General features: G+C 38.7%; 1 protein-coding gene across 19 annotated transcripts in view; it reads right to left on the bottom strand.

Annotated features, from left to right (window-relative positions):
- Positions 1–14,689, bottom strand: part of LOC147367073 (GTP-binding nuclear protein Ran-like) — a 462,878-nt gene that overhangs the window by 113,726 nt on the left and 334,463 nt on the right. The gene's annotated exons all lie outside the window — the stretch shown is intronic.

Genomic DNA, 14,689 nt, shown 5'->3' with positions numbered 1-14,689 from the left:
TGGAAAAGAGTCTGATGCTGGGAAAGACTGAAGGCAGGAGAAGAAGGCACGACAGAGGATGAGATGGTTGGATGGCATCATTGATTCAGTGAACATGAGTTTGAGTAAACTCCAGGTGTTGGTGATGGACAAGGACAGCACTCCAAGCCTGGAGTGCTGCAGTCTATGAGGTCACCAAGAGTCAGACATGACTGAGTGACTGAACTGAACTGAACTAAGGCACATGATAAGCATTAATCAATTCAGAAAACCATAAACCAGTAATTTATGAAATTACTCATAAATTTTTCCTGCATCAATTTTATGTGGAACAACCCATTCATTTAACATCTCTTAGAAATAGGAACTAGATGGCTGGAAGTGGTTGTAATTTTGGTAAAAATATGCCTAATGTCATTGGTAACATCTAAATATCCTTCCTCCTGACTCCTGTGGTTCCAGTCAATGTCCAAATTGGTTTTCAGCCTTCTAATCAATTCTGTAAACCATATGTAGTAGGAAGCTTCTAAAATGGATCCCGGTGACTGTCACCTTCTCATATTAATGTCCCTGTGCAATTCCTTTCCCTCATATATAGGTTAAACCTTGGGACTTACTTCTAATGAGCAAAAATGGCAAAAGCAATGGGATATTCCTTTTTAAATTATGTTATGTAAGATCATGACTTCCATCTTTCTCCCACACTCTGTCTCTCTCTCTTTCTGCCTCTCTGCACTTCCTCACTCCAATGAAGTGAGCTGCCACCTTGTAATCTGCCCAACAGAGAGGCCCACATAGCAGGAAACCGAGGGAGGCCACAGCCAGCTGAGAAACTGAGGCCCTCGATCCAACAGTCCTTAAAGAGCTGAACATTGCTAACAGCTATGCAGCTGAGTTTGAAAGTAGACTCTTCCCCATCTGAGTCATAGGATTTCTGTGTACCTGGCCAGCACTTTGAATATAACACTGCAAAGAGATCTTGAGCCATAGAATCTTGCTAAACCATCCTCAGATTCCTGGGCCACCAAATCTGTGAAATAAACAATTCAGTGGCTCCCTGGAGCAAGTTATCTACTCCACATGTTGCATTTGAGGATGCAGGCTGAGGAAACAGTAGCTAACTGGGGTATATCCTCAGAACATCAAAAACTGAAAGACCAAGCCCAAACACACAAGTACATTTCAACCTTTGGCTAATATCATGTCTGCTAACATTTCATTGGATGAAACAAGTCACGTGGCCAGCCCAAAGTCAAGAGGTAGGAATGTATACCCTGTCTACCATAGGCCATGGCAAAGTTATGGACACATATAGCTACTCCAAGGCCATAAATTATTAGGGTTAATTCTTCAATCTACCACACATCCAATAACTTTTCTTAAATTATCTAAGATTGCTTTCTGTTTGTTTGCAACCAAGAATTCTTACTGATACAATATATCAGAGTACAAAGAAGCAGGCAATGGGGAAAAACTATAAACAATATGTGGGCCCAATAATAATGACCATTTAAACCATGGCATATTCATGAATGAAGTCAATAATGTGACATTTTAAAAAATACATTTGATGTATAATATTATGCTAGTTTCAGGTGTACTACATAGTGATCAAAGGCTAATAGAGTTCTGCCAAGGAAATGCACTGGTCATAGCAAACACCTGCTTCCAACAACACAAGAGAAGACTCTACACATGGACATCACCAGATGGTCGACACCGAAATCAGATTGATGATATCCTTTGCAGCCAAAGATGGAGAAGCTCTATACAGTCAGCAAAAACAAGACCAGGAGCTAAATGTGGCTCAGATCATGAACTCGTTATTGCCAAATTCAGACTGAAATTGAAGAAAGTGGAGAAAACTACTAGACCATTCAGATATGACCTAAATCAAATGCCTTATGATTATACAGTGGAAGTAAGAAATAGATTTAAGGGACTAGATCTGATAGACAGAGTGCCTGATGAACTATGGATGGAGGTTTGTGACACTGTACAGGACACAGATATCAAGACCATCCCCAAGAAAAAGAAATGCAAAAAGCCAAAATGGCTGTCTGAGGAGGCCTTACAAATAGCTGTGAAAAGAAGAGAAGCGAAAAGCAAAGGAGAAAAGGAAAGATATACCCATTTGAATGCAGAGTTCCAAAGAATAGCAAGGAGAAATAAGAAAGGCTTCCTCAGTGATCAGTGCAAAGAAATAGAGGAAAACAACAGAATAGGAAGGACTGGAGATCGTGTCAAGAAAATTAGAGATAGTAAGGAAACATTTTATGCAAAGATGGGCTCAATAAAGGACAGAAATGGTATGAACCTAACAGAAGCAGAAAACATTAAGAAGAGGTGGCAAGAATACACAAAAGAACTGTACAAAACAGATCTTCAAGACGCAGATAATCACGATGGTGTGATCACTCACCTAGAGCCAAACATCCTGGAATGCGAAGTCAAGTGGGCCTTAGGAAGCATCACTACAAATAAAGCTAGCGGAAGTGATGGAATTCCAGTTGAGCTATTTCAAATCCTGAAAGATGATGCTGTGAAAGTGTTGCACTCAATATGCCAGCAAATCTGGAAAACTCAGCAGTGGCCACAGGACTGGAAAAGGTCAGGTTTCATTCCTGATTCATTCCAGGAATGAATTCATTTTCATTCAGGATTCATTCCAATCCCAAAGAAAGGCAATGCCAAAGAATGCTCAAACTACCGCACAATTGCACTCATCTCACACGCTAGTAAAGTAATGCTTAAAATTCTCCAAGCCAGGCTTCAGCAATACGTGAACTGTGAACTTCCAGATGTTCAAGCTGGTTTTAGAAAAGGCAGAGGAACCAGAGATCAAATTGCCAACATCCACTTGATCATCGAAAGAGCAAAAGAGTTCCAGAAAAAATATCTATTTCTGCTTTATTGACTATGCCAAAGCCTTTGACTGTGTGGATCACGAAAAACTGTGGAAAATTCTGAAAGAGATGGGAATACCAGACCACCTGACCTGCCTCTTGAGAAACATGTATGCAGGTCAGGAAGCAACACAACTGGACATGGAACAACAGATTGGTTCCAAATAGGAAAAGGAGCAAGTCAAGGCTGTATATTGTCACTCTGCTTATTTAACCTATATGCAGAGTACATCATGAGAAACACTGGGCTGGAGGAAGCACAAGCTAGAATCAAGATTGCTGGGAGAAATATCAATAACCTCAGATATGAAGATGACACCACCCTTACAGCAGAAAGTGAAGAAGAACTAAAGAGCCTCTTGATGAAAGTGAAAGAGAAGAATGAAAAAGTTGGCTTAAAGCTCAACATTCAGAAAACGAAGATCATGGCATCTAGTTCCATCACTTCATGGGAAATAGATGGGGAAACAGTGGGAACAGTGGCTGACTTTATTTTTCTGGGCTCCAAAATCACTGCAGATGGTGATCGCAGCCATGAAATTAAATGACACTTACTCCTTGGAAGGAAAGTTATGACCAACCTAGATAGCATATTTAAAGCAGAGACATTACTTTGCCCACAAAGGTCCATCTAGTCAAGGCTATGGTTTTTCCAGTGGTCATGTATGGATGCGAGAGTTGAACTATAAAGAAAGCTGAGCGCCAAAGAATTGGTGCTTTTGAAATGTGGTGTTGGAGAAGACTCTTGAGAGTCCCTTGGATAGCAAGGAGATCCAACCATCCCATGCTAAAGGAGATCAGTCCTGGGTGTTCATTGGAAGAACTAATGTTGAAGCTGAAACTCCAATATTTTGGCCACCTGAGGTGAAGAGCTGACTCATTGGGAAAGACCCTGATGCTGGGAAAGATTGAGGGCAGGAGGAGAAGGGGATGATAGAGGATGAGATGGTTGGATGGCATCACCGACTCAATGGACATGGGTTTGGGTGGACTTCAGGAATTGGTGATGGACAGGGAGGCCTGGCGGGCTGTGGTTCATGGGGTCACAAAGAGTTGGACACAACTGAGTGACTCTACTGACTGACATAGTGATTGGACATTCACACATTTTATAAAATGATCACAATAACTCTAGTAACCATCTATCGCCATACAAAGTTATTACAATACTATTGACAGTATTTCTTATACTATAGAGATGACATCCTCAGCCATGATTTATTTTATAACTAGAGGTTTGTATCTCTTAATTCCTTTCATCTGTTTTACACCCTCCACCTACCTCTCCTCTAGCCACCTCCTATTTTGTCTTCTGTACCTATAATCTGTTTTCATTTGCGGAATTTTTGGCTGCACTCCGTGACATGCAGAACTGCCCCCAACCAGACATCAAACCCATGCCCAGTGCAGTGGACGTGTGGAGTCTTAACCACTGGACCACCAAGGAAATCCTGTTGTCATTTTTTTTGTTTTGTTTGTTTTAATGTGTATTTTAAAGTAAGGAATTTCAGTCCTACACACACATACACACACCAATCACACATACACTTTTCTTCCATAGTAACAGTTCCAGGTTGGTTAGGTTTAAGGACACTAGCCATACTACTAATAAAAAGAGTATATAAATGTGTCAGCAGAGGAGCTAAAAGTCAAGTACACATGTAAGGGTACAGAAGGGATCTCTTTTTTATTGGACTAGCATTTTTATGTGGGAAAGTAAGACTTATGAGACTGAGAATCTGGTGCCCTAACTAAAAATAAAGGAATTATGAAACCAACTAAGGGAAGATCATGCTGAAAGACAGAAGATTAAGCTGTAAAAGAAAGTGAGGTAGTGAAGAAAAATCTGATCCATACTGGATGTTTATGAGCTTAGCTGAAAACAGAGATGTCTCAGAAGCTTAACTACTTGAACAGAGGCCACCAAACTAATTTTCTCTAAGTGGGACTGGCTTGGAAAATGGTACAATGGTACAATCTGGGTCATGATTTTATACATCAATTTTAAAATAATACAGAAACGGATATCTACAGTTTTGTACCAACAGGTTGAAATCAAAATGTATATCTTACTTGTTTAATTATCCCCAGATCTTAACACTGTTGTTTGCTTTTGGTAGGGATCAAAGACCTGTTTCCAATAATCAATTCTAGTGAAGAAATTTCTTGAGAAAGCAGCATTTGGACTTTAGTGAAAACATAGGGGAAGAAAGAAGTCATGTGAGTTAAAACAGGGCTGTAGAGCAGAAATCAACCATATGGGTTGAATCATGTTCCCCCAAAGATCTGTTCAAATCCTAACCCCCAGCACATCTGAATGTGACCTTATTTAAAATAGAGTTTCTGCATATACAATAAAGATGTTACAATGAAGTTATACTAGATTAGGACAGACACAGAAAGGGATGGACACAGGGGAGGTCATAGGATGATGGAGGAAGAGACTGGAGTGATGCAGCCACAAGCCAAAGGATGCCAAGGATTGCCAGCAATTACCAGAAGCCAGGAAAATAGACATGGAACAGATTCTCTCTCAGGGCCACCAGAATGAAAACCAACATTGCCAACCTCTTGATTTTAGATTTCTAACCTCCAGCACTATGAGAGAATATATTTCTGTTGTTTTAAGCCACCAAGGTAATGGTAATTTGTTATGGCAGCACTAGGAACTTAATAATACACCAACTGCATTTCACTTGATCTTTGATTGCTTTTCAAAGTGCTTAACAAATAACAAAAAAACTAATTTTTATAAATGGTTACATTGAAAGAGAATCCATGTAAACTGGAGAATGTCACAACAACATCAATACCTCTTATTTGAATGAGGCCACACCCACCACAGATACCCTATGCTACAGGAGGGTTGAAGTCTATTAACACAGGCGCACACAGAGCAGAGACAAGGTCCAGCTGCCTTATTTTCTAGCCTTATGAGATGAGCAATGTACCATCCATAATGCTTAGTGAATGTGGCCTTGATGAGTGGTATTCAGGGAGCCTGGAAAATAAAACCAGGCCAGCCTTTCAGCAACTTTGAGCAGCTGTTGGGAAGCCAACAAGATTGGGCCATCTGAACATGCCCTCACCAAGTTCATTAGGACATGCCAGTACACATTATTATAACTGAAAATCATAAGCCAGAAAAGACTCTTAAGGGAAGAGGTTGTTATCACCAGGCTGTTCAATAACATAGCTTCTCACAGATGCTGTTAACTATATCACTATACGTGGACAAAGCTGAACTACGATGACCCTCTTTTCCAATTATAACAATCACATCTTTGCATGCAATTTTTCTTGAAATGTGATGAATTCACAAGTTTGTCAAAAGCCTAGTCTCAAAAATGAAAGCACTTCTTTTAGCAAAAACTAAGTGTAATTTTACAGGGACTTTCCTAGTATTAGGAAGAAGGAATACAACATTTTTTAAAGTAATTATTTGATGCCATTTATTGTTTTTTTTTTTTTTGGCAGTGGCGGCGGGCGGTGGGGGGGGGTGCTTCTTAAATTATCTGGGAACAAAACTGCATATTCCCTTAAATTTGAGTGAAATGTAATGTTTTTAAAAGTCAGCCTTTCTAAAAAGATATATAAAGGGTTTAAGGGTATACGGGAAAAAATAATTAAAAGAAAAAGAGGAAAAATAAAATTTTAAGTGTATTTTGGTATTTCTGTTCAGTTCAGTTCAGTTGCTCAGTCATGTCCAATCTTTGGGACCCAATGGACCACGGCACGCCAAGACTCCCTGTCCATCACCAACTCCCAGAGTTTACCCAAACTCATGTCCATTAAGTAAGTGATGCCATCCAACCATCTCATCCTCTGTCATCCCCTTCTTCTCCTGCCCTCAATCTTTCCCAGCATCAGGGTCTTTTCAAATGAGTCAGCTCTTCACATTAGGTGGCCAAAGTATTGGAGTTTCAGCTTCAACATCAGTCCCTCCAATGAACATTCAGGATTGATCTCCTTTAGGATGGACTGGTTGGACCTCCTTGCTGTCCAAGGGACTCTCAAGAGTCTTCTCCAACACCACAGTTCAAAAGCATCAATTCTTCGGCGCTCAGCTTTCTTTATAGTCCAACTCTCACATCCATACATGACCACTGGAAAAACCATAGCCTTGACTAGATGGACCTTTGTGGGCAAAGTAATGTCTCTGCTTTTCAATATGCTATCTAGGTTAGTCATAACTTTCCTTCCAAGGAGCAAGCCTCTTTTAATTTCATGGCTCAGTCACCATCTGCACTGATTTGGGAGCCCAAAAAATAAAGTCAGCCACTGTTTCCACTGTTTCCCCATTTATTTCCATGAAGTGATGGGACCAGATGCCATGATCTTAGTTTTCTGAATCTTGAGCTTTAAGCCAATTTTTCACTCTCCTCTTTCACTTTCATCAAGAGGCTCTTTAGTTCTTCACTTTCTGCCATAAGGGTGGCATCAACTGCATATCTGAGGTTATTGATATTTCTCCTGGCAATCTTGATTCCAGCTTGTGCTTCATCCAGTCCAGCATTTCTCATGATATACTCTGTATATAAGTTAAATAAGCAGGGTGACAATATACAGCCTTGATGTACTCCTTTCCCGATTTGGAACCAGTCTGTTGTTCCTTGTCCAGTTCTAACTGTTGCTTCCTCACCTGCGTAACAGATTTCTCAACAGGTAGGTCAGGTGGTCTGGTATTCCCATCTCTTTCAGAATTTTCCAGTTTGTTGTGATTTACACAGTCAAAGACTTTTGCATATTCAATAAAGTAGAAGTAGATGTTTTTCTGGAACTCTCTTGCTTTTTCAATGATCCAATGGATGTTGGCAATTTGATCTCTGGTTCCTCTAAATTCAGCTTGAACATCTGGAAGTTCACAGTTCACGTATTGCTGAAGCCTGGCTTGGAGAATTTTGAGCATTACTTTACTAGCCTGTGAGATGAGTGCAATTGTGCGGTAGTTTGAGTATTCTTTGGAATTGCCTTTCTTTGGGATTGGAATGAAAAGTGACCTTTTCCAGTCCTGTGGCCACTGCTGAGTTTTCCAGATTTGCTGGCGTATTGAGTGTGGCACTTTCACAGCATCATCTTTTAGGATTTGAAATAGCTCAACTGGAATTCCATCACCTCAACTAACTTTGTGCATAGTGATGCTTCCTAAGGCCCACTTGACTTCACATTCAAGGATATCTGGCTCTAGGTCATAACATTCCTTCCAAGGAGCAAGCCTCTTTTAATTTCATGGCTGCAGTCACCATCCACAGTGATTTTGGAGCCTAAAAAAATAAAGTCAGCCACTGTTTCCACTGTTTTCACTGTGAGTGATCACACCATCATGATTATTTGGGTCATGAAGATTTTGGTACAGTCTTCTGTGTATTCTTGCCACCTCTTCTTAATATCTTCTGCTTTTGTTAGGTGCATACCATTTCTGTCCTTTATTGAGCCCATCTTTGCCTGAAATGTTCTCTTGGTATCTCTAATTTTCTTGACAAGATCTCTAGTCTTTCCTATTCTATTGTTTTTCTCTATTTCTTTGCACTGATCACTGAGGAAGGCTTTCTTATCTCTCCTTGCTATTCTTTGGAACTCTGCATTCAAATGGGTATATCTTTCCTTTTCTCCTTTGCTTTTTACCTTTCTATAATCTGAAGTAAATTAAAACTCCCATTTTCAATCATTGGAGAAATGCAAATCAAAACTACAATGAGATATCATCTCACACTGGTCAGAATGGCCATTATAAAAAAAAAAAAAAATCTACAAACAATAAACGCTAGAGAGAGCATGCCGAAAAAGGGAACCCTCATACACTGTTAGTGGGAACATAAATTGGTGCAACCACTATGAAAGCAGTATGGAGGTTCCTCAAGAAATTAAGAATAGAGTTGCCACATCAACTAGCAATCCACCTCCTGGGCATATATGCAAAGAAAACTATAGTTTGAATGGATACATGTAACCCTATGTTTATAGCAGTACTATTCACAGTAGCCAAGACATGGAAATAACCTAAATGCCCATTGACAGATGAATGGATAAAGAAAATAAGTACATATATACAATGGAATGCCACTCAGCTATTAAAAGAATGAAATAATGCCATCTGCTGCAACATGGATGGATCTAGATATCATCATACTTAATGAAGTCAGAAAGAGAAAGACAAATACCATATGACATCACTTATCTTTGAAATTTAAAATATGACACAAATGAACGTATTTACAAAACAAAAATAGCCTCACAGGCTTAGAGAACAGATGTGAGGTTCCCATGGGGGAGGAATGGTAGAGGAGGGATGCAATGGGAGTTTAGGATTAGCAGATGGAAATTATTATCTATAGAAAGGATAAACAACAAGGTCCTACTGTCTTGCACAGGGAACTATATTTAATATCCTGTGATAAACCATAATGGAAAAGAATATGAAAAAGAATGAATAGATAACTGAATCACTTTGCTGTATAGCAGAAATTAACGCAAGATTGTAAATAAACTATACTTCAGTAAATTTTTAAAATTAAAAAAGCTTTCAACTTTAAGAACATCAAAGAAATGTTGCATTTTAAACATATATTTCACTTTTATATAAATGATGCCAAATAAATTGCTGAGATATCAAATCTGTGTAGAATCATTCCTTTCTTAATGAAGAGGATTCATATCTGTGATATTCTTTTTTGTCAGTAACTCTGTTAACCAAAAGCAAAACAACAAAAGAACCAGAGAGTTGCCTTCTGCAATACAGATAACAGGAAAAATAAAGGGATTATTTACCAGTACATAAAATACTGTTAAATGTGACAGTACTCATCAAATATATATGCAGGTATCTTGAGGCTAGAGAATAGCATGGCACAGTTTAAAAAAAAATGCTAAAAAAGAAACATGTAGTCTAGAGCAAATGCTTGGGTATCCACAAATGCAGATTAAGGTTGGCTTTCCAGAAGAACATTTCTCTGGATTCTAGGATCCTACAGTATGGAATATATATATATATATCCCAAATTCTACAATTTGGTAGTATTTAAGACAACTTCCAGCTAGCCTACCTACAGAAGCTTTTTATATTCTGGAAAGCTCATCTAAAAGTAAAGCAATAGAGGGACTATCTTCCATAGCAAATGGGTAGATGTAGCCAACACTTACCAACTTGTCTATCTAAATTCTACCCGTCAATACATATGCTTACAGCATTGGTCCCTCAGAAGACATGCACTTAAAATACATCATTACTTGTCTGGCCTGGGTTGAGATAGTTTGGTTGTACCTGAGTTGGGTCCTTTATCCCAGTAGGACAATGAGTTTCTTCCCAGGGGACTTGGCATTAAGTGTACAATATAATAAACATGGTTTGGCTGGTTTCTTAAATGAACAAGATATAAGCTTAAGAGCAATAAGAATTATTTCTTGCTATGTATATTAGGTAATTGAAAAAAACAGAAAACTGAAAATAAGGAAAAGCAGGAGATGCATTCAAAGAAAGAAAAATAACAGGAAGTCTCATCTGGCATTCACATTTCTGATTCCAGTTTGTTTCTGAGGACCAGCTGCAACTTGTATTACAAAATTATCTTTAAAAAGGTTTCTACCTTTTATTTATTTGATAGGATTTTATTATTTTCAATTAGACAATGCCAAGAATATAGAAATTGGTAGCAAGATGAGTCAAAAGAAAGAGTGACATGGTAGAATCTCAACAATCCCATGTTGAGCCATCCACAATTCTTGCCATGCCTTATAATACAAGAAAAACTAGACCCATGAGTATCAGAGTAAAATAATTTAAAAATATATAAAGAACAACAACCAAAAAGAAGATCTTAAAAGCAATCAAAGATAAAAGACACTTTACCTTCAAAGAAGCAACAATATGATTGACAGCTGACTTCTCAATGGAAATAATACAAGCCCCAGGATAATGGAATGGTGGCATTTTTTTAAAGTTCTGAAAGAAAATACTTGCCAACCTCAAATTTAAAACACATTGAGGAAGGAAGAGAAGAAAACTCTTCTTAATATGCCAACAAATGTGGAAGCACTTCAGAATTCTGAAGCTATCACCCCGTTACCACACAGATTACTTATCAACGATAAAGGGAAAACAGTACCTATATAATAAGAGATCTGGCAATCACCATCTCAAGCAAATGGTCAAGCTGAGAATCACTAATATTAAGCAACCTAACCTTATGTGCCTCTCAGTGTACTACAATATCACCTATAATATCATATCCCTACGAAGTATCCTTGCAAAATAAAATACTAACCTGAATAAAAATCAAGTCTCTAGACATAACTAACACATTACTAGAATTTCAAAAGTTAGAGGAACAATTAAATGAAATCATGTGGGGAAAAACAATCAAACAAATTCAAAATAAAGGGCAACCTTACTACTACTAGACTGGATTTTTCAAAAGTCCATGTCATTTTTTTTTTAGTAGGAAATGTTTCTAGACTAAAGAATAATCAAAGTCAGTGTGTGTAACTTGGTTGAAACATCATTCTGTAAAAAAAAAAAATCTATAAAAGATATACTTGGGAAAATTGGAGAAATTTTGAACTGCATATCAGAATATGTCAAATTATTTTAATGTTCTTATGTGTTATGATATCATTGTATATTTATATAGCAGAATTCTTTGTTTTTAGGATATATTTGCTGAAATATTTAGGATAACGTGTCATGATGTCTAAAATATACTTTCCAATGATGCAGGAAACAGATTGAGTTGCTAAAATCTAGGTGAATAATATATTTAAATCTATTTTGCTATTCTTTCCCTTCATTAAATGTTTAAACCTTTCCCTACTTAAAAAAGAACAGGGGGGAAATAATTTTTTAGCTCCTTTTATTTTTTTTATTTTATTTTATTTTTTAACTTTATAATATTGTATTGGTTTTGCCATATATCAGCATGAATCTGCCACAGGTATACACGTGTTCCCCATCCTGAACCCCTCTCCCACCTCCCTCCCCATACCATCCCTCTGGGTCGTCCCAGTGCACCAGCCCCAAGCATCCAGTATCGTGCATTGAACCTGGACTGGCGACTCATTTCATATATGATATTATACATGTTTCAATGCCATTCTCCCAAATCATCCCACCCTCTCCCTCTCCCACAGAGTCCAAAAGACTGTTCTATACATCAGTGTCTCTTTTGCTGTCTCATATACAGGGTTATTGTTACCATCTTTCTAAATTCCATATATATGTGTTAGTATACTGTATTGGTATTTTTCTTTCTGACTTACTTCACTCTGTATAATAGGCTCCAGTTTCATCCACCTCATTAGAACTGATTCAAATGTATTCTTTTTAATGGCTGAGTAATAATACTCCATTGTGTAAAAGACAGCCTTCAGAATGGGAGAAAATAATAGCAAATGAAGTAACTGAAAAACAACCAATCTCAAAAATATACAAGCAACTCCTACAGCTCAATTCCAGAAAAATAAATGACTCAATCAAAAAATGGGCCAAAGAACTAAATAGACATTTCTCCAAAGAAGACATACAGATGGCTAACAAACACGTGAAAAGATGCTCAACATCACTCATTATCAGAGAAATGCAAATCAAAACCACTATGAGGTACCATTTCACACCAGTCAGAATGGCTGTGATCCAAAAGTCTACAAGCAATAAATGCTGGAGAGGGTGTGGAGAAAAGGGAACTCTCTTACACTGTTGGTGGGAATGCAAACTAGTACAGCTCCTTTTAAAGGAACTTGCTGCTGCTGCTGCTAAGTTGCTTCAGTCATGTCCGACTCTGTGCGACCCCATAGACGGCAGCCCACCAGGCTCCCCTGTCCCTGGGATTCTCCAGGCAAGAACACTGGAGTGGGTTGCCATTTCCTTCTCCAATGCATGAAAGTGAAAAGTGAAAGTGAAGTCGCTCACTTATGTCCGACTCTTCACGACCCCATGGACTGCAGCCCACCAGGCTCCTCCGTCCATGGGATTTTCCAGGCAAGAGTACTGGAGTGGGGTGCCATTGCCTTCTCCGTAACTTAACCATAGGTAATTATTTGATACAAATGGCAAAATCCAATACAAAATGGTTTGGGAATGCGGGAGGCATTTATTCATTCTCATTAGTAGAATAAATACAATTTCAGATATTAAACCTTTATGGCCCATCTCTTGGCTCTGTTTCCGCTGAGGTAAGCTTACATGGTGAATGGAAATCACTAGAAACTTCTCGTTTACATCCTACCTGTTTAGTAGTCCTGGCAAAAAGAATGCCTCTTTCAAGTAATTTCAGCAAAATCCCTCAGCCTAGTTTATATCACACCTCTGATATAAACCATTGCATTAAAAGGTTGAATATGCCAAGGGGCAAGATTTGAGACATGTGCCTAACCTTTACAATCATGGGTGGGGTTAACTCTACTGACTGAAAGTGATTATGGGTGGTTATTCACAGGTTAACAGAAGGAAAATATGGTAAATCTGGTTATTATAACCAGAAAGGTTTTTTTTTTGGGGGGGGTGTAGATATATGGGTAAAATAATGACCATCTGCAGATTCTTTTCTCTTTAATGGGAGTTTGAGGCGTGCAGAGACTTGGACTGTACCCGACATCCAAGTAGGGATTAACCTCCAACAAGGTAGGCCCAGAGAGAGAAGACTGGTAACAGAAAATTGTTTTAGCACATGTATCAAATAGGAAGATTTCAACTAAAAGACACAGAAGAACTGAATAAAATATGTGCAAAGGAAATTTCTAATGCTGACATCTTTGAGGCACCCGCAAATGCAGTCTCTTCCACATATGGCCTTAAAACCTGCCTCTCATCACCTGGTTTTCGGGGTCTTCTTTACAGAGACTCTTCTCTTAGAGCCCCACTGCCTTTCCAGGTGGCCCTTTTGGCAACCCCCTTATATGTTCCTTCCAGAGATGGGCAGCTCCTTCTCCTGAATGACTCCATCTAGCTCAGGAAAAACATCCGTGCATTAACGGCACCAGAAGATCCCTTAGTGCCACATACTGCCACCATGCTATCTTTCCTTGCTTGGCTGTCAGAGTAGCTTGTTAGTCAAAGCCCTTGGCTTTTCCATTTCTCAGGCAAGGGTCAAGTCCTGGTCTCTTCTGCTTTTTCAACCTCATGGGGACTAATAACAAGATATCCGTGCTCCTTTCAAAATCCTCTCCCTTGGTGTAAACTGAGGGGCAAGTTCCCCCCACCATGAGTAAACAAAATGCCATAGATCCTCCAAAAGCTTTTATAAAAATACTCTCTCTCTCTTCACTTTAATCTCAACCCTTTTTTCTCATAAAGGAATGTTGAGTGAGAGTTTATAAAACTGAATTTTGTGATACCTCTTTTGCAAATTGGGCCATAGTGACTCAGCAGGACCCTCCCTCCTTAGGAGTGATAATTTGCCATCTATTACTTTTATTTCGTGGGTCTTTAGTCAGTTCTGAGATGCCAAGAATCCCATATTAACATCCTATTACATTTGACTGATTTAGCCTAATAACACTTTATCCTGAGAATGATATCTTACCAACCAATCAATGGTGGAGCTATGGTTTTCATGGAGAAAGGCCATCTGGTAGATAACCGCGTATCTCAGAGCAGAATTCACATTTTTACCTAGGACAGTACCTATTTACATTCAAACAACTGGGGGAAATGGAAACTATACTAGGAAGTTTTATTGTCTTGGAGGGTGTTTGAATGTAAATAGGTGCTGTTAACATTTGAATTTTTGTACACAGGCCACTAGACTCTAAGCTGCTAAGTGGCTAAGCGTTTCTATGTTCCTTAACTGCCATATTTCCAGGACCTGGCATGC

The sequence above is a fragment of the Bos grunniens genome, chromosome 8, assembly GCF_055505025.1.
Source record: "Bos grunniens cultivar Pamir isolate PY7600 chromosome 8, Bosgru_T2T1.0, whole genome shotgun sequence".
Classification (NCBI taxonomy): Eukaryota; Metazoa; Chordata; class Mammalia; order Artiodactyla; family Bovidae; genus Bos; species Bos grunniens.
This window is presented reverse-complemented; position numbering and strand designations above follow the sequence as displayed.